We start from the raw sequence: 22,148 nt of genomic DNA, 5'->3' as shown, positions 1-22,148 counted from the left end.
CCCTTTGGCATTATCTGCGCCAGCGAAGTTTTCCAGCGCACGATGGAACAATTGTTTGCTGAGTACCCATGAGCGATCATTGTTGATGACATTCTCGTTTACGGACGCGATTTGGCTGAACATGACACTAACCTGAAGAAAGTACTAGACCGTGCCAAACACATTCAGCTCAAACTCAATCCCCTGAAGTTCGAGTTTCGGGTTCCAGAAGTTACTTGCGTCAGACATGTTTTCATAAAGTGATTGTCTCATACCAGAACCGTCAGAGGCTGCTGCTGCTATCAACGAACTGCCGGTTCCTGCTGACGTTGTGAGCCTACAAATGTTCTTTGGAATGGTCAACTACCTGGGAAAATTTATTCCCAACCTTAGCGACATATCTGCCCCCCTGCGAGAACTGACACACAAAGACGTTGCATGGTCTTGGTATCCGCAGCACCAAAGAGCTTTTGACACTCTCAAATTGCAGCTGGCTAGCGCACCTACACTCGCCTACTTTGCTTTGGAGTTACCAGTAACGCTCACCTGCGATGCGTCCCAGTATGGACTAGGCTCTGCGTGCCTGCAGAGCACTACCGACGGTGATTTCAAACCCGTTATGCCTCTCGTACACGAACTGACACTGAACAACGTTTTGCCCAGATCGAAAAAGAACTGCTCACAGTGGTTTTTGCCTGCACGAAATTCAAGGACTTTATCCTTGGGAAGTCTGTGACTATAGAAACTGACCACAAATAACTGGTCACTATTTTGAACAAACCCATCCATGCTGCCCCAGCACGATTACAACAAATGATGACACAACTGCAGCGATTTGATTTTAAAATCGTCTATAAGGCAAAGACATGCACATAGCAGATATGCTATCAAGAGCCCCACGCAAAACCAACGAACAACAACTCTCTGAACAGGACCAATTCTCAGTAATTAAGGTATCGTATGTTCCGACTGATTGCTTAAGCAGCCTAGCAGAACACACGGCTGCTGATGAGACCTTATAATTGCTGTCTGCATTTATCTGGCGTGGTTGGCCAGATAAACAACACAACACCCCGCTCGCAATCCGCCCATACTTCCTGGTTCATGACGAATTGGTATTACAGGACGGGATTATAGTCGAGGGCCACAAGGCAGTGGTCCCAGCTGTCCTCCGGGACAAATACTTCGACGCCATCCACAGGGGCCACCCCGGCGTGGAGGCAACCCTCCAAAGGGCATAACGCACGTTTTACTGGCCTGGTATGACCAAATGCATACGCGAAAAAAACGAAATTTGCGCCATCTACAAAAGCCTGACACCACATCAGCAGAAGCAGCCTCCAGTTGGTGATAGGATGGTTTAGTTGCCTGATAACAGCTGGGAAGAAACTGTCCCTGAATCTGGAAGTGTTTTCGCACTTCTGTACCTCTTTCCTGAAGGGAGAGGGGAGAAGAGGGAGTGTTTGTGGTGGGACTCGTCCTTGATTACGCTGGTGGTGTTGCTGAGGCAACGGGAAGTGTAGATGGAGTCCAATGGAAGGGAGGTCGGTTTGCGTCCACAATTCTCTGCAATTTCTTGCATTCTTGGATGGAGTTGTTCCCAAACCATGCTGGGATCCATCCCAATAAAGTGCTTCCTGCAGCACATCTGTAGAAGTTGGTGAGAGTTTGTGGGGACAAGCCAAACTTCCTAAGCCTTCGAAGAAAGTATGCTTTGTGTGTTTTCTTGGCCATTGCTTTGATATGGCTGGTTCAGGACATGTTGCTGGTGACATTGACCCCTAGAAATTTGAAGTTTTAAACCATCTCTACTTCAGCGCTGTTAATGTATATGGTGGTATGTGTACTGCTTTGCTTCCTCAAGTCGATCACAAACTCCTTTGTCTTTCTGACATTGAGGGAAAGGATGTTATCTTGGTACCAGGTTACCAGGTAATTTTTGTGAACTACTAGGGTTTCTTCTTGGGGAGGGGTGACCTTTACAAGAGGGTCAGGTTGCAGCTGAACTGGAGGGGGGCCAGTATCCTTGTGGAAAGGTTGGGTACCAGAGGAGAAGATCAGCAAATGGAAGGATTGACGGGGAAGTTAGAAGTTAGGACCAGTAAGACTCAAAGGAATAACAGACAGGAGAGATGAAGAAATATGGTGAAGCTGAAGCATTGAAGTGTGTTTATTTTAATGCAAGGAGTTTTGTCAAGCAGATGAACTTGGAGGATGGATCAGTGTTTAGCACTAGGATGTTGTGGCTATTGCAGAGACATGGCTGTAAAAGGAACATGACTGCTCACCGTTCCAGGGTTTGATGTTTCAGATGTGATATAGAGGGATGTAAAAGATTTGGAGGAGTTGCTCTAATATTCAAGGAGAATATCACAATGACATTCAGAGATAACATAATGGAGGGTTCATCTACTGAGGGAATATGGTTAGAACCCAAAAGTAAGAAAGTGCAGTGTTCTACAGGTCATACGTTCATTTGTCCGAGGAGCAGTATTTGGCCATTCAGCGCATCAATTCTACTCCGCCAATCAAATATGGCTGATCTATCTTTCTTCTCAAACCCATTCTCCTGTCTTCTCCCCACAACCTTTGACATCTTTACTAATGAAGAACCTGTCAATCTCCACTTTAAAAATATCTAAAGACTTAGCCTCCACAGCTGACTTTGGCAAGGAATTCCACAGATCCACCACCCTCTGGCTAAAGAAATTCCTCCTCATCTCTATTTTAAAGGACATCTTGTTATTCTGAGGGTGCACAGCCTGGTCCTAGATCTCCCACTCATGGAAACATCCTCTGCATATCCACTGTACCCAGGACCCCCAATAGCCAGCAGGAGATATGTAGACGGATTATGGAAAGAAGCAAAATGAACAGGGTTGTTGTGGTGGGTGACTTTCACTTCCCAGTATAACTTCATGCAAAAGACTTTGATGGGGCAGGACTTGTTAGCTGTATCCAGGAGGGTTATAGGAAATATTATGTGGATAGTCCAGTTTGAAGGTGGACCATATAAGACCTGGTATTAGAAACAAAGCTGTTTTAGTGGAATTGCATTTTGAAGATCTTTAGTGATCACATCTCCATAAGTTTTAAGATTGTTTTGAAAAGGGATAAGTCTGGACCTTGTGGGGGAAGGTACCACTTTGGAGTAAGGCAGATTACAACGTAATCGGACAGGGGCTACGAAGAGTAAATTGCGAGCAACTGTTGTTGATTAAGTCCAGATCTGACGTGGGAGTCCGTTATAGGTCAGTTGATCAAAGTTCAGGTCTGGCATGCGGGTCAGACAGCATCTCTGGAGAAAAGGAATAGGTGATGTTTCGAGTCGGAACCTTTCTTCAGACTGAAGGATCAACTTGGATTGTTTTCTCTGGAATGGTGGAGGTTGAGGGGCGACCTGATAGAAGCATTTAAATTATGAGGAGCATAGATAGGGTAGACAATCAGAACTTTTTCTCAGAATGAAAATATCAAAGGATAGAGGGAATAGCTGCCAGGGGTGATGGTGGATGCAGATATGATGATGGCACTTAAAGATAGGCACATGAATATGCAGGGAATGGAAGGATATGGATCATGTGCAGGCAGACAAGACCAAAAAGCCTGTTCCTGTGCTATATTTATATTTATTTTACGAGGATCGTATACTCTACACATGGTTTCACCGACATAAAGATGCCCACATCGGGAGCTGTGAGGACTCCCTACCCTACCCCACCCCACCCCAGTAAACATGCTGCAAACGCAATAATGGTAACTCAGATCCTTCAGCACTAAATTCCCTCATTGTTGACCAAGGTAAACCTAGCGCCAAGTGTTTATTCCTGTTAAGAATAATTTCATTAATCATTTATTCATGGTATGTAGACATTACTTATTTTTGGAATACAGCATTAACTTTATTATTGACCAACAATACAAATTTCACACTATTGGGTTATAAACTACCCAAGTAGAATGTGAGATGCTGTTCCTCCAGTCTATGCGAGGCCTCAATCTGGAGGCAAGGACAGAAAGGTCAGTATGGGAACGGAAAAGCGAGTTAAAATAATTAGCAATCAGCAAGCCTTGGAAGACACAGCACAAGTGTTTGGCGAAACGGTTACCTAGTCTACTTTTGGTCTCACCAATGCAAAGGAGGTCACATCAGGAGCACCAAATGCAGTAGACAATGTTTGAAGAGCTGCGTGTGAACCTCTAGCTCACCTCAAGGGGCTGTTGGCATCTCTGAATTAGGGCTACTTTCTGATGAGCTGATTAATGGATCAATTTTGTAAAAGTGAATAAAAGTATGTGTTAATGTTCTCTGGTTTGTTTTACGTCGGGTGTGGGTGAGGGAGTCGGGGGAAACTTTTTTTCAATCTCTTACCTTGCCGGAATGCGATTGTTTTCCAGATCATATCTCCGGTTGCTCTGCGGCCTTACATCATGGAGCTGGAGGCCTTGTTCAGTACTGACTTTGAGCCCCATCGGGGGAACGTGGACTTAACATCGGAGCCGATCCCTTGTCTGGGATCGACGCTCCAACCGCGGCTTGCGGATTTCACCATCGAGGAGCTCGCAGTCACGGTTAGAGGCTGATGTCGGGAAGCTCCAAATGATGCAGAAGGTTTCGACCAGCCATGACCCGGGGTCGTTTGCCCGGCGCGGGGAAGCTGAGATCCTCCCCGATACAGGAGCTTGATCGCCCTGATGCAGAGGGCCGAACTCAAGGACATGGGAGCCAAGACCTTCCGTCAACGGAGGGCTCGAGACCCCCGACTGTGGGAGAACAAAAAAGGGAAGAGATTGAACTTTTTTTTCGCCTTCGATCACATTGAGGAATGTGGAGGAGTCACTGTGGTGGATGTTTGTTAAAATGTATTTTGTGTGTCTTGTTGCTTTTTATTGGTGTGACTGTATGGTAAATCAAATTCCTCGTATGTTGTAAAACACACTTGGCTATTAAGTATGATTATGATTAGAATTATGATCATTAATCACTTTGCCCCTGATTAAAGTAATTAACTTTCAAAAATTCAATTTTTGTTATTTTCAAATTAAAACTCATTCTTTCTTGACAAATTTACCTTTATTTCACAAACGTAAACCTACTTTTGACTGTCACTAGGTAAGATCTCAAAAAACATAAGGTATCAACACTCATCACACAATTATGTGTACAATTTCATCACAGTTTGTGTCCAAGATGGCTGCCGGAAGGGAGAGTGTACGCTGGCGCGGTTTAGCTGCCGCTGCTCTCTCTCTTCACATTGTGTTTTTGATTTTTTTGTCTTTGGATCGAATTCTGTCTTTAATTTGTGTATTGGTGATGTCTTTATTATTTATTTTACTCCGATTATATGTTTTTTACTCTTGTTAAATTCTGTAAGGTGTCCTTGAGACTTTTGAAAGGCGCCCACAAATAAAATTTATTATTATTATTATTACAAAAAGCCCAACAGCACCAAAATATCTTGCGAAATCAACTGAGCTAGAAGGGATAGACATGAATGCTCTGTACACTTTTTCAAGTGTGATTGGGCACTTCAATGTGCTTTACAGGTCAAACATTTCTCGCTGCAATATCTTCAAAATGTCTGGCGAGGTTGAATATGACTCCATTGGCTTCATTTCTAGACATTCTTTCTGTGGAGAATGGCATTGAGCTCTTCTGATTTACTTTGCTTCACAGTGTGCTCAGCTTGATCATTCTCTACTTCCCCATTGTCATCAAATGATTTATCGTGTTTGTTTGAGAATGGTTGCATATAAACGTCTCTTGCAATTTTGACAAGATCATTTGTTGGTGGGAATGCAAGTCAGTGGTTCCAAACAGAGTTATAATCCATTGGATCATCCAAGTACCTGAGGACTCCCAAAATGCGTGGGTTTCGAACTGCTTCATACAATTTTCTGCTGATATTACCAGGTTGCTGCTCCGGATTGGTCAGTGTGAAATCAAATATTTTGTCAGCTTTGACTATGTTGCCATCATGTTGTCCAAGGGCGAGGATACTCATTTCAGTCAAATCCAAACTTTCAGCTAACTTAGATGTCATCTGCAAATCATTTTCATATGGAAAAAGATGATTGGATGAAAGCTCACAAAGCACTGTTGGTATGACCTCTTTCAGTTCTAAAGTTAACGATCAATGACATCTCATTTCCTTTTCACGTTTGACTAGATTTTGCAGTACTTCATTTCTCACGGATTTGCGAAAAAACAGCAATTTTTCAAATCAATTCAGTAATGTCTGCAAATTGAACATCAGCATTCGCAGACTGATCTTCAACTGATATAGTCATCTTCACCATTCTCATCATCAGAGTCCTCAATCGTTTCTTCACAAATGTCATCCTCTTCACTCTCATCTTTATTATCATCAGCAGACATGTTATGCGGTTGTTTGTACAACAGATGTGCTGGAAAATGCCTAACCTTTGACCAAGCTTCCTCATGACAATGGCTCTATCAGTGATCATCCTGACTACCTATTTCTTCAAATCAATGTCAAAAGTTTCAAGTTTATCAATGATCAGCTTTAGTCCTTTCTTGGCAGGCATTGAACCATTGATTCCTATCAGCCCGAAGCCAAAGAGCTTGTCAGTGTAAATTGAGACCCATGCAGTGTCGATTTCTCTTTGAGGACCACTTGTCCAAAGTGGGTGAAAAACGGTCCCCTGATTCCAATATTTCCTTCAATTCCCCCCGCTTCATGTCTTCAAAGGTAAATACAAAATGCTGGAGTCTTGTCGACCTCCCTGTCAACTGACCTCAGTCAGGCGAACGTCAACAAACAGAGACAGCAGCAGCGCCGCACTTTGGCACCAACCTGGAGCATGCGCCCTTTTTAGGGCGGGCACCTACGGATGTCGAACTGGATGGCATCACCCTGCTGCAGACTTGGGAGATGGGAGCCTGGGGGTCATTTTCCCACACAAGTCATAGGTGACTGGGCAATCTGAACCCAAGCACCAAGTTGTAAGCGGCCGAAGGTGCGCATCCCGCGGGACAGCCCCCACTCTCCCACGACCACCCTCGCGGGCTGTGGGTCGGGTGGAGCGAGGTGTGGGACAATGTTCATCCCTCCACAGTGATGTGATGGACGCGGGGGTCTGGACCAATCACTGACAGGCTCCGACCCCCGGCAACGACATGTCCCTTATTTGACTTTTCTGTTGTGCGGCATTCGGTCCGTTGGCTTGTAGACGATGCTGCCTTTCGGGTAGGTGACGTTTTGGCAGAGCGGCCATACGGTAAGTTTGCTTTTAGGCGATGCAGCCTTTCAGTTAGTTGGCTGTTAGGCATTCCACCCTTTCGGTTAGTTTGCATTTAGGCGTCCCACCCTTTCGGTTAGTTGGCGTTTTGGCTTCGTATACATTCGGTTATTTGGCGTTTCGGCTTTGTTTCCAATCGGTTATTTGGCTTCCACTTCTTTGCTTCGGCATCTCGTCCGTCGGAGCCACGGCCGCACCCGACTTCAAAGGTCTCCAATGAGATAGATGGGAGGTCAGGATTGCAATCTAGCTGGTGTGAAGGCAGTTCAGTTGCCTGACAGCAGCTGGGAAGAAACTGTCCCTGAATCTGGAGGTATGCGTTTTCAAACTTACCTGTTGCCTGATGGGTGAAGGGGGAAGAGGAAGAGACTGGTGTGAGACTGGTTCTTAATTATGTTGGTGGCTATGTCAAGACAGTGTGAAGTGAAGACTCAACTCCTGCTCTCCCCTCCTGGAACACCTGGCCGTGAAGTGCCGTCCCTTCTACCTACCAAGGGAATTCACCTCCATCATCCTGACCACGGTCTACATCCCACCCCAGGCAGATGTCCATCTGGCACTGGGGGAGCTGCATGCCGTGGTCAATAAGCACCAGACAGCTTACCCCGAGGCATTTACCACCATAGCCGGGGATTTTAACAAAGCCAACCATAAGAAATCGCTCCCTAACCTCCACCAACATGTCTCCTGCAGCACCAGAGGATCAAACACCCTCGACCACTGCTACACCACCATTAAGGATGCCTATCGTTCTATCCCTCACCCTCACTTTGGTAAATCCAACTATACTGCGGTGCTGCTGCTTCCTGCCTACAGGGAGCAATTGAAGAGCGCACCCCCTGAGGTGAGGACTGTTCAGAGCTGGTCGGGGGGGGCTGAGGAACTACTCCAGGACTGTTTGGAGTTTGTTGACCGGGCAATGTTCAGGGACTCGGCCACAGTCACTACGGACTTCATAAAGAAATGTGTGGAGGATTGCAACGAAAACATAGAAACATAGAAAATAGGTGCAGGAGGAGGCCATTTGGCCCTTCGAGCCAGGACCACCATTCATTGTGATCATGGCTGATCATCCCCAATCAATAACCCGTGCCTGTCTTCTCCCCATATCCCTTGATTCCACCACCCCCTAGAGCTCGATCTAACTCTCTCTTAAATCCTTCCGAATGTTTCCCAATCAGAAGCCTTGGATGAGATCTGCACTTTTCTGAAGACCAGACACCGGGCATTCATGTCCGAAGCTACAGAGGTCTACAAGAAGTCCAGATACGACATTGGTAAGGCCATCAAAAAGGCCAAAAGGGACTTCAAGCTGGAGGATGAGACGCATGTTCGGCAACTGTGGCAAGGCTTGAATGCCATCACCTCCTACAAGGCAGCTCAAATGTCAGCGAACCATCACTCCCTGACGAGCTCAATGCGTTCTACGCACGCTTTGATAGGGGGAAAACTGATGTACCTTCCCGAGCCCCCATTCGCCGAGATGGTATTTCGGTCACAGTCACAGAGGTCGACGTCAGAAAATCCTTCAGAGGGGTGAACCCTCGGAAAGCGCCTGGACCTGATGGTGGTGTTCTGAAAACCTGTGCGGACCAACTGGCTGGAGTTTTTACGGACATTTTCAACCTCTCACTTCTGAGCTCTGAGGTTCCCACCTGTTTTAAAAGGGCATCAATAATACCGGTGCCCAAGAAGAGCGAGGTGACGTGCCTCAATGACTATCGACCAGTGGCAATAACGTCTGTGGTGATGAAGTGCTTTGAGAGGCTGATCATTGCGCAAATCAACTCATACCTCGACAAAAACCTGGACCCACTACAGTTCGCTTACCGCCACAACAGATCAACGGTGGATGCGATCTCGCTGGCTGTCCACTCCGCTCTGGACCACTTGGACAACAAAAACCCATGTCAGGCTGTTATTCATTGACTACAGCTCGGTATTTAATACAATCATCCCCTACAAGCTGGTTACCAAGCTCTCAGAACTGAGTCTCTGCGTATCCCTCTGTCATTGTATCCTTGACTTTCTCATTCACAGACCACAGTCTGTTCGTATAGGTGGAAATATGTCATCCTCGATAACAATCAGCATGGGAGCACCTCAAGGCTGCGTGCTCAGCCCCCTGCTGTACTCACTCTATACTCATGACTGCGTAGCCAGTCATAGTGCAAACTCCATCATCAAGTTCGCCGACGACACCACTGTTGTGGGACTAATTACTGATGGAGACGAGTCAGAGTATAGAAGTGAGATCGACCGACTGACCAGATGGTGCCAGCGCAATAACCTGGCTCTCAACACCAGCAAAACCAAGGAACTGATTGTGGACTTTGGAAGGGGTAGTATGGGGACCCACAATCCTGTTTATATCAATGGGTCGATGGTGGAAAGTGTCAAGAGCTTCAAATTCCTGGGCGTGCATATTTCCGAAGATCTCTCCAGGTCCCAGAACACTGATGTAATTATAAAGAAAGCACATCAGCGCCTCTACTTCCTGAGAAGATTACGGAGAGACGGTATGTCGAGGAGGACTCTCGAACTTCTACAGGTGCGCAGTAGAGAGCATGCTGACTGGTTGCATCATGGCTTGGTTCGGCAACTTGTGCGCCCAGGAGCGGAAAAGACTGCAAAAAGTTGTAAACACTGCCCAGTCCATCATCGGCTCTTACCTCCCTACCATCAAGGGGATCTACCACAGTCGCTGCCTCAAAAAGGCTGGCACCATCATCAAGGACCCACATCATCCTGGCCACACACTCATCTCTCCGCTGCCTTCAGGTATAAGGTACAGGAGCCTGAAATCTGCAATATCCAGGTTCTGGAACAGCTTCTTCCCCACAGCCATCAGACTATTAAACTCAATTCAAACAAAAATCTGAACTTTAATAGCCTATTGCACTTTATATGCTTATTTATGTGTGTATATATATATATATTCAATGGTATATGGACACACTGAGCTGTTCTGTATTTATTTATGCCCACAATAGTCTATTGTGTTGAAGCAGAGCAAGAATTTCATTGTCCTATCTGGGACACATGACAATAAACTCTCTTGAATCTTGAATCTTGATCTTGAGTCAATAGAAGGGAGGTTGGTTTGAGTGATTGGCTGGACTATGCCTACTACAGTGGTGTCGTCGAGTGGCAGCGAACACATCCTATGGGGCACCAGTGTTGAGAATTATTGTAGAGGATTATTTGTACACTAACCTCACTAATTGTGGTCTGTTGGTCAGGAAGTCAAGGATCTAGTTGCAAAGGAGAGTGCTGACTCCAAGTTCCATGAATTTGGAGATGAGCTTGGTTGGGATAATGGGATTGAAAGCAAAACTGTAATCTATGAGTAGGTGTCGGACATAGGTGTCCTTATCCAGGTGCTCCAAGGATGAGTGTAGGACCAGGGAGATGGCATCAGACGTGGACCTGTTGTGTTGGTAGGCAAAGTGCAGTGGCTGCTTGGTTGATTGGATGTAATGTGTGCCATATCTAGCCCCTCACACCACTTCATGATGGTAGATGTCAAGGCCACTGGATGGTAGTCATGAGATTTGGACACATGATACACCTCCTGCAGTTGCAGGGCATAATATCTGGGGAGGGGGTGGTTTGGATGGGAAGGGATGTGAGCCAAGGCGTTGTGGATGGAGCGATCTCTGCGGAAAGGGGGGGGGGGGGGGGGGGGGTGGGGGGGGGGGGGGGAGTGATAGAAGATGTGACCAGGGCAACTCTGTTCATATTGCATCTGGGGCTGGGGGAGTAAGAGCAAAACTGCAAGACACAGAGAAGACATGACGAAGGACTATCCACAAAACAAAGGAGGAAAACTATAAGAAAGAGAACATCTCGGATGTCCTGCAGGTGAGGCAGCATCTATGGAGTGAAGGAATAGGTGATGTTTCCGGTCCAGACCCTTCTTCAGATCTGAAACGCCACCTATTCCTTCGCTCCATAGATGTTGCCTCACCTGCTGAGTTTCTCCAGCATTTTTGTCTACCTTCGATTTTTCCAGCACCTGCAGTTCTTTCTTAAACATTCTTGGATGTCTTGAAGTTGGAAGCTTCATCTTGGGAGCAAATGCGAAGGACACAGAGAAATTGAGAGTAAGTACAAGAGGCAGGGTGGAAGAGGTGTGGACAAGGTAACTGGGAATCAGTGGGTTTGTAGTTGACATCAGTTTATACCAGGTACGTTGTTTGTCCCGTGATGGAGACCCGAGAGATTAAGAAAGGGAAGAAAACTGTCCAAGTGAATTTGAGGACAGAGTGGAAGTTAGTAGTAAAGTTGATGAAATCATGAGTTCTGCATAGGTGCAGGAGGCAATCGCGAAATAGGCGTCAACACGGTGGAGAAATAGTTGGGGAATGTTCAATGTACCCAACAGAAAGACAAGCATAGCTGGGGATCATACAAGAGTGCTCATGGCTACACCTTTGGCTTGACGTGAGAGGTCAAAAGAGAAGTTGTTGAGGGCAAGGAGGAGCAGTGTGTTAGAGGCAAACTTATTGGGTCTCTGTTCAGGGATGAACTGGAGGGTCCATAAGGCCTTCCTGATGTGGAATGGACGTGTAAAGGGACTGGACGTGGATGGTAAGGATGCGGCATCTTGGGGGCCTTGGAATTGAAAGTTATCTAAGTGTTGGAAAGTACGAAGTGTGTAGGATATAGGTTGGAAGGCAGTGGAGGGGGAGAAGATAGAATTGGGGAATTTTCAGATGAGTTTGGGGACAGAAGGCAGAAACAATGGATTAGACAGGGCAATCCTGCCAAATGATTTTGGGAAGGACATAGAAATGACAGTAGGGGGTTGGGGATCTATGAGGTCCGTAAGGGAATGCTGGCAACTGGCGCATTCCAAGTGCAGGAATATGTGCTGAGGGATGCATTCATGGCAGGTGCAGCAAACACAAAAGCTTTATGGTTTGGACTGTAGTCACAATGAGTTAAATCCTGTGTAAAAGATTTTCAAACATTAGGTTCTGTAGCATCTAAAGAGTGGCAATGATGCTCTGTATGCAGATCGTGCTCTCCCTCCAAATTCATGTATTATCAGAGAGTAGTTTAGACTATATCATATCATATCATATACTTATTAAAACTCTGATCTTGTTAGTGTGTTTATACGTGTGCATATGTGGTTGTCTTTATATCTTCGCAAAAACACTATGCGGTAAAAATTAGATTTTTACATATTCCGGTTGACATTTTCCCATCAAGGCAGGAACATTTCCTGCTTTATTTCTTGACTTATTCTCGACTCATTACACCAGCTTCAAATTATGACGTCACAATGGCTCAGCTAGCAGAGACCAGCCTGAATGAAGATTTCATCCTATGTTTGACACGTTATTTGCGATTAAAGCTTTCAAAATGCCAGTTTTCAAAATATTTTAACATCTAATATGATTCACACTTTTTCTCTCGAGGCAAAGATGACTTTCACTGAACATTTTATGCTTTATTTCTCGACTTATTACTGATTAATTACCTTGAATTTCAAAACGACCAGCTTCAAATGATGATGTCACAATGGCAACGAACTGATGATGACACAATGGATAGACTAGCAAGGGGGAGGGCGAATTGCTATTGCAACATGCAGAGCAAGTGCAATATGATTTTTTTTTAAATAGCACTGCTGAGGGAGGCAAGGGGAGTGCTAGAATCTTATGTTCGGGAACGGCTTGAGTTGGAGGACAGCGCCTCCCGTGGGGGCTATCGGTAGGAACAGGTGCGTTGGGGGAGCAGACCCAACGGGTCTGCACTTGGTCTTGTAGGGTGGTAGATAAGGCGGCGCGACTCACTGTTGCAGCGGCCCCTACAGCCTGTGTGTCTTTTTTGTTTTGTCTAGTTAAATGTAGTTGTTTGTGTTTTTTAATAGTGTTTTTAACTGTGTATATGTGGGGGGCGGGGGGGGGGGGAGGGGGAAACTTTAAAAAATCTCTTCCCTGTAAGGGAGACCCGACCTTTTCCTTGTCGGGTCTCCGTTATCGTTGGGGCCTAGCACCGTGGAGCTGCCTCCAGCCTGAACGACCTGGGGGCTCCAGTCACAGAGCCTGCGGAGCTGCGGACTTACCATCGTGGGGCTGGCCGGCATCGGAGCGTGGGGAGCGGTGGTGACTCGCTGCTGCGGCCCGACCACGTAGCTCGGAGGCTCCAGCTGCAGCCGCAGGTCCGGTGGACTGGGACATCAGGAGCTCGCGGGTCCGGGTGGAGAAACCGCTTTCCCGCAACGCGACTTCTCTAGCCCGTGTCGCGGGGTTGGAACGACCCGGAGCAGGGCCGTACATCGCCCGGCGTGGCTTCATGGCCGTGGGACATTCCAGCGCCCGCTGGGGGCTCCAACTTTGTGACATTTAGACCGGGAGCGGGGCCGTACATGCCTAACATGGCCGTGGGACTCACCATCGCCCGCCTGGGGCTTTGACATCGAGAGAGAAATGGAGAATAGGGGAGAGAAAAGACTTTGCCTTCCATCACAGTGGGTTCACTGTGATGGATGTGTGAGGAAAGAGTTAACAGACATGGTTGATTTAGACTAGGGATAGAAATATAACTTAGAAAGAAATAAGATGTCAGCAGAAGCCAGACTGCTAGTAGAATAGAAAGTAATGATATAAAGAACAGAGAGAAATTCTAGATAAAAAGTAGCAACAGAAATACTTCAGTAGAAGTTTGGGTGGACGTTCCACGACGTTCTCGTGGGAATCTGGGTTTTATGTTATGATTGGAAGAAGCTCAATGGGTGTGAAAATAGTGAAAAGAAATGTATAAAGATAGAAGACATCCTGATCCTCGGGGTGCCTCTAGGGGACATCAGTGGGGAGGCACCTATTCTGCAGAATATGAAATTAATAAAAACACTTCTTTGTCTGAATTTGTCTCAAGAGCATTTGTGATTTTTGAATCTCACAACTTGGGGGCTCGTTTCCGAGATCCAATACTCTGGACAGCTGACGGGAGTAGACGGACGAAGAGAAGGTGCACCCTGCTGAGTTCAGCGGTCTCAGACTCCTTGCTTGCTGTCAGCTGTTTAAGCAGTAGTATCCGGACCACACAGAGACTCGACAAAGAAGCGGGAGTAGTTAGAAATCGCGAAAAATCAATCGAGCAATTCCAGTGCATGGAACCCAGGTAGGAAAATGACTATTAAGTACTTCCTGGGCTATTGAGAATGATGAACACGGTACGATGAACACGGTATTAAGAATATAAGACCTTGTGGTTAACGCCCTGAAGGATTCAGGGGGCTGCAAGGCAAACACAGAAGGGAGGGGAGAAGGCTGTGGGCCAAATCCCCGCATTCTGCCCAATAGTCCTTTGGGGCAAATGCTGGACCCTGGAGGGCAGGAAATACCCAGGGGTTGGAAAAGCCAACAATGATAAGGTATAGGGTTTCGGCCCGAAACGTCGCCTATTTCCTTCGCTCCATAGGTGCTGCTGCACCCGCTGAGTTTCCCCAGCAATTTTGTGTACCTAATGATAAGGTATAGTCAGTTGGGGAAAATGCGGAGCTGCATATGGACAGGAGATACCCACAGAAAATGTAGAGCCGGAGGGGGCCAAAATACCCAAGGGAAAGAGAAGACAGGGGCCGGGGTGGACGAAGTTCACCCGGCCAACAGGACGGGGAGTCAAAGGGCAGAAGGGGAAGATAAGAAGTTCGGTAGAAATTAGACCCCTGAGGGAGGTACCTAGGAGAGGACCCTGAGGGAGAAGGGAGTTTGCCTCCTTGAAGATTCATTAGGTCTGACGAGAACAGTTAGATCAATTCCTGAGAGACAGGACAACTCCTGAGACAGGATGATAAGGGAGTTACTCCCGAAAGTAGCAGATAAGACGGCAGAGGCCGCGAAAGGGGGATGTTTGTAACAAATGGTTGAAATGAGCAAGTTGTAAAATTGAACACAGACGCCCCGTGGCGGAGGTGGGAATTCCCACTGTGTTTGGGCCGTAGGGGATTGCGAACAAGCTGCAAAAATGAACTCTTTGTATCCTGGTAACCTGAAAAAGAGAAGTTGTAAAAATCGTTTCTTGATGTTCTTTTAGATTTCTTGTCAGTAAAGTTAACTGGAAATAAGTTAATTGATGAAACATGACCAGCTTTTATGTTGTTTTATGGTAGACATACAAGTTGAGAAACACAGACAGAGAGAGAGAGAGAGAGACAGACACAGAGACAGATTTTATTTATTTAGCGAATGCAAAGTCCTTTAGCCAAGCAGTTGCCTCTTGATCTGCTGTATAAAGGGTGACAAGTCCTCCTTTGCGTCTTGTTCAAAAAGGAACTGCAGATGCTGGAATATCGAAGGTACACAAAATTGCTGGGGAAACTCAGCGGGTGCAGCAGCATCTATGGAGCGAAGGAAATAGGCGAAGTTTCGGGCCGAAACCCCCCCACCCCCCATCAGTCTGAAGAAGGGTTTCGGCCCGAAACGTCGCCTATTTCCTTCGCTCCATAGATGCTGCTGCACCCGCTGAGTTTCCCCAGCAATTTTGTGTACCTCCTTTGAGTCTTTGTTGAAGGCATGCTTCAATGATGTGTTGTAAGGGAGTGCCACAAGCACACCGTGGGGTTGGGCTGCTGCCCCATTTGTGAAGGCTGGCCAAGCAGGGGCCATGTCCAGTCCTGAATCTATTCAGCGTCGAGAGAGAGAGAGAGAGAGAGAGAGAGAGAGAGAGAGAGAGAGAGAGAGAGAGAGAGAGAGAGATAGAGAGACAGAGAGAGAGAGAGAGGCACAGACACAGACAGAAAGAGAAAGAGATGAAATCCAACAGATGGTTAACAGACTCTAGACTTTTGAAGTATGAGGCCATCCTGATGGAAAAAGACGATTTGATGATAATTACGGATAAGAACCTTAACCCGTCCCAATTCCTGTATCCAGCAGAGAAACAGGGTGACAAGGAAGAGGGCCCAGTACACTGCTGTAGTGAAATAATAGATTTACAGACAAAAAGTAGAGAAGACTTAGAAGAGCAACCTCTGGCTGAGGGCAGCTGGTGGTTTATAGATGGATCCTCCAGGTGCATAGGTGGAAAAAGACATAGTGGGTACGGTATAGTGAACGGGGAAATGATGGAGGAAATTGAAAGCGGCAGGCTGCCTGGTAGTTGGTCAGCTCAATCTTGTGAATTATATGCATTAATGAGAGCTTTAGAATTATTGGAGGGGAAGGAAGGAACAGTATATACCGATTCAAAATACGCTTTTGGAGTAGTACACACCTTTGGGAAGATCTGGAAAGAGCGAGGAATGATAACAACTCGAGGTAAAGAATTAGCGCATGAGCAATTGGTAGGACATACACTGGAAGCCTTGCAAAAAACAGAACGAATAGCCATAGCATATGTGGCAGGGCATCAGAAGGGTAACACCCTGGAGGCCAGAGGAAATAGGGCAGTGGATGAGGTTGCAAAAAGAGCAGCCACAGAACAGATGGTAGAAATGAAGTCACAAATACCTTTAAGGGAACCAGAGGAAAAGATACCTGTCTTTAGTGAGAAAGAACAGGAAAACATGAAAGAAATGGGGGCTCAGCGTACTTCAAATGGGAAATGGTGGACACCAAATGGAAAGCAGCTATTGAACAAAGAAATAATGAGGGAGTTATTAGGGAGATTACATGGACAAAGCCATTGGGGAACACAAGCCCTCTGTGACACCCTCCTCAGAACCTACGCTTGCTGTGGGATGTTTACCATGGCCAAACAAGTCATAAGGGGCTGTGTAATATGTCAGCGAATAAATAAGAAAATCATGAGAGCAGTCCCAGGAGGAGGACAACCATTAGCAGTTAGGCCCTTCCAAAGAATACAGATAGATTTTACCGAGCTGCCCCGGGTACGAACATGGAAGTACCTGTTAGTGGTAGTGGACCATTTCACCAGATGGGTAGAGGCATTCCCCACGGCAACTGCCACCTCACAGGCAGTAGCCAAGATATTATTAGAACAAATTATACCCAGATATGGGATTGTGGAAACAATAGACTCAGATAGAGGGACCCATTTTGCCTCCAAAACACATGAAATGATATGTGAAGCACTGGGAATAGAATGGAAATTGCATACACCATGGCATCCCCAGAGCTCAGGAAAGGTGGAAAGAATGAATGGCACCTTAAAGACCCAAATCACCAAGTTGATAGAGGAAACGAGACTCCCCTGCACTAAGTGCCTCCCGATAGCCCTGTTGAGAATCCGAACAGCACCTCGAAAAGATATAAGGATATCACCATATGAAATGTTATTCGGGCTCCCATACTTAGGGAAGATAGAAGGAGTCCCAACAATACAAGGGAACGATGTGTTCCTGAGGAACTATTTACTGGCAGTGTCCCAATCTCTTGCAGAACTAAAAATTAAAGGATTGCTGGCCCAGAGCCCACCACTGGACTTCCCGATTCACTCAGTCAAGGCTGGAGACTGGGTATTAATAAAAACGTGGAAAGAAGAAAAGCTGCAACCTAAGTGGACTGGACCCTACCTGGTGTTACTAATCACAGAGACAGCAGTACGAACAAAAGAGAAAGGGTGGACACACGCAAGTCGAGTTAAGGGTCCTGTGAAGGCCCCACCAGACGATATCAGCCCGTGGACTCTGCGCAAAGGAGAGGAACCATTGACTTTAATATTTACCAAGAACCCGCAGGAAAAATGAAGATTTCGTGTTGGTGGGTCGTGTGTTGGGTGGTTACCCAACTTGTAAGTAATGTAACATGCATAAAAATCACAATACCACAGAATAGAAGGTCCACCACCATCCCATTTGATGTATGTAAAGGAAAATGGTGGTGCGGCTATAGAATGTATGTATGCACCCATCCATGTAAAGATTGGCACGTGGTGTTTACTTCATCAAAATATGGGTGGCATCGGACCACCTATCAAACTGATTGGTGGAGAGTATATCAAAACCCGAACGAGAAATTGCCAGGACGCGTATATGTGAGCATACAGAGTGTCCAAATACAGGAAAGTGGTAGGTATTGGATATGTGCAGATAAAACAGGGAAGGACGCATGTCTGAAGTTTGAGATAGAAGTAAAGTGAGATGGGAAGATGGTAAGATACAAGGATAGGGGAGAGGTGTTCAAGATAGATGACAGTCAGAATAGGGATCCCGGGGCAACACCAGCACCACCAGTAGTCAGCAATGTCACCAGGGAAAATGAGTCTAAGGATCTGAAGATAATGAAAGTAGCAGGAGAAACAGGATTAAGGCAGTTATATAAGAAAGGAATACCAACAGGGGGAAAAGGAGCCAACACCTGGCTTGCCCGGATGATGTACACAGCCAGAAGTATGCAACGAACCAATTGTTACGCCTGCGCTGGAGCTAGGCCTCAGCTGGTCCCAGTACCATTTCCCCTCAATTGGGATAGAACACCTAGGGCTATGACATGTATATTACAGCTATTCACGAATCCGCTCTTACCAAAGAATGTGATATGCCAGAGTTATCATTACCTATTTCCGGCCAGCAACAACAATACTAAGGGCCGAAGGGAAGACCCTCGACCTCCTCCATTTACCATTCCTTTTGGGGAGGAGGGGTTTGAGTGCTATACAAGAAATAACCCAGAGGGACAGGACATGGGGGAGGTGCTCAACTGCAATAAGACGTATAACATAACGGCTGAGGAACAGGGGCCACTGTTCAATAGCTCCTGGCTGAAAAAGCAGATAGTCAGTAGAGCCGATGTCTGGTGGTGGTGTGGGGAGAATACCCTGTGGCCCCGGTTACCAGGGTCATGGACGGGAACCTGTACCCTCATACAACTGATGATGCCCTTCACCATAGCAGTAGAACATGCTGTAGAACTCGATAAAGGAAGCCAACGACAAAAGAGAAAGGTGAGAGGATCATTCGACACACACATCTATATAGATGCGATAGGGGTGCCAAGAGGGGCGCCCGATGAATTTAAAGCCAGAAATCAGATAGCTGCGGGCTTTGAGTCCAAACTCTTCTGGTGGTCCACAGTTAATAAAAATGTGGACTGGATCAACTACTTATACTACAATCAACAACGCTTTATAAATTACACTCGAGATGCAGTTTAAGGATTAGCGGAACAACTGACAGATACCAGCCAAATGGCCTGGCAAAATCGCATGGCCTTGGACATGCTACTGGCTGAGAAGGGAGGGGTGTGTGTAATGTTTGGCGAACAATGTTGCACATTCATCCCCAACAACACTGCTCCGGATGGGTCAGTGTCAAGAGCCCTAGCAGGTCTCACCTCTCTGTCTATCGAATTGGCTGAGAGTAGACACCTCCTGGACCGGGTTTCTAGACTCCTGGTTTGGGAAATGGAAGCACATCTTTACATCTGCCCTAACATCAGTAATAGTCATGGTAGGGTTATTGTGTTTGTTCGGATGTTGTATCATTCCCTGCGTACGGGGATTGGCTCAGCGATGATAGAAACAGCCCTGACGAAGAACAGTGCTGCCACCATAATGGCCTTCAGAACACAGTATGACCAACGAGAGGAGGATATGGTGGTGAAGAATCTGCTGCTAGCATTAGAAAAGGAGGAGATAGTGTAAATCAAGGGTGCGTAGCAAAAAGAAAAGGATGGATTGTGAGGAAAGAGTTAACAGACATGGTTGATTTAGACTAGGGATAGAAATATCTTAGAAAGAAATAAGATGTCAGCAGAAGCCAGACTGCTAGTAGAATAGAAAGTAACGATATAAAGAACAGAGAGAAATTCTAGATAAAAAGTAGCAACAGAAATACTTCAGTAGAAGTTTGGGTGGACGTTCCACGACGTTCTCGTGGGAATCTGGGTTTTATGTTATGATTGGAAGAAGCTCAATGGGTGTGAAAATAGTGAAAAGAAATGTATAAAGATAGAAGACATCCCGATCCTCAGGGTGCCTCTAGGGGACATCAGTGGGGAGGCACCTATTCTGCAGAATATGAAATTAATAAAAACACTTCTTTGTCTGAATTTGTCTCAAGAGCATTTGTGATTTTTGAATCTCACAGATGTTTTTGTAAATTGAATTGTGTGTATGTCTGTAGGAAATTGTCTTTGTTTGTATGGCTGTGGTTCAAATGACATGTAATAAATATTGATTGATTGGTATTCATATAACATTATGAATATATAGTCTGAACCTTATGAATATATACTCTTATGGTAAAGAAAGTCATCCACAAATTTTTGTACGTATTTTTTTTCAAGAATAAAGTTTATCTTTGAAATTTAAAAAAATCCACCAATGATTAGATTGTTGGACCTTGATCCAATTGACAGTTTGCTTCCACCTTTTTTAAATTATGTGTAATGTAGATCCATAATAAAGCTAATGCTGCATTTAAAAAAGTGTCCGCATACCATGAACAAATCATTAATGGAATCATTCCCAATAGGAATAAATATTTGGCTCGGGGTTAACCTTGGTCAATAATGAGGGAGTTTCGTTACCATTATTAAGTTTGTAGTGCAGTCAGGATAAGTTATACGAACATTTCTTTCAGGTTGAATATTTATTTTAAATATTTTTTGCATTGTTTTTTTCTACTGCAATGCTCTCACAGATGCAAGCTACTTTAACAGCAACTCGTGAACAAGTGATTAATGGTCACTGTGGACTCAGTGGGCCATGGCGTATCTTTCAATCAATCATTCAATTATGTATTTGACTAGACTATTTGAACAGAAACTTGGATTGGAGATTTTAATTTACACCTGTCAAACAAACCTTGTTTTAGGATTTTAAAAGTATAAATGATAATTCAAGCTTCACATGAAATCCCGAGGAAGCCCTTAATAAACCCAGATGTTTTGTCATCCAGAGCATTACTGAATATTAAAAATCCCTTTTTGATGAATGATATGAATTAGAAATGCCACTTACGATTTGCAATCACTTGCAAGCCCATCACAAAATTTTGTTGACCACGATTGCCCATCCAGAATTTCTATTCTTGCGTACTCGCTCAACCTCTTTCAGCCACTAGGCCCACACTGGATACCAAACCTGGATAAAAAATTGATTGGCAGACAGGAAACAAAGTGTATGGATTAACGGGTCCCTTTCAGAATGGCAGGCAGTGACTAGTGGGATGCCACAAGGCTCAGTTCTGAACCGCAGTTATTTACATTAATGATTTAGATGAAGGAATTAAAAGTAACATTAGCAAATTTGCAGATGACACAAAGCTGGGTGGCGGTGTGAACTGTGAAGAGGATGCTATGAGGATGCAGCGTGACTTGGACAGGTTTCTTGAGTGGGCAGATGCATGGCAGATGCAGTATAATGTGGATAAATGTGAGGTTATCCACTTTGGAGGCAAGAACGGAAAGGCAGATTATTATCTGAATGGTGTCAATTTAGGAAAAGGGGAAGTACAATGAGACCTGGGCATCCTCGTACATCAGTCACTGAAAATAAGCATATAGGTACAACAGGCAGAGAAGAAAGCTAATGGCATGTTGGCCTTCATAAAGAGAGTAGTTGAGTATAGGAGCAAAGAGGTCCTTCTGCAGTTATACAGGGCCCTGGTGAGACCACACCTGGAATATTGTGTGCAGTTTTGGTCTCCCAATATGAAGAAGGACATTCTTGCTATTGAGGGAGTGCAGTGTTGGTTCACGAGGTTAATTCCCGGTATGGCGGGACTGTCATATGATGAAAGAATGGAGCGACTGGGATTGTATTCACTCGAATTTAGAAGGATGAGAGGCAATCTTATAGAAACATATAACATTATTAAGGGATTGGACATGCTAGATGCAGGAAACATGTTCCCGATGTTAGGGGAGTTCAGAACCAACGGCCACAGTTTAAGAATAAGGGGTAGGCCATTTAGAACTGAGACGAGAAAAAACATTTTCACACAGAGAGTTGTGAATTTGTGGAATCAAAGGGTATGGGGAGAA

Source organism: Amblyraja radiata, chromosome 18 (genome assembly GCF_010909765.2).
Source record: "Amblyraja radiata isolate CabotCenter1 chromosome 18, sAmbRad1.1.pri, whole genome shotgun sequence".
NCBI lineage: Eukaryota > Metazoa > Chordata > Chondrichthyes > Rajiformes > Rajidae > Amblyraja > Amblyraja radiata.
The sequence above is the reverse complement of the archived record's forward strand: the minus strand, read 5'-3'. Positions refer to the sequence as shown.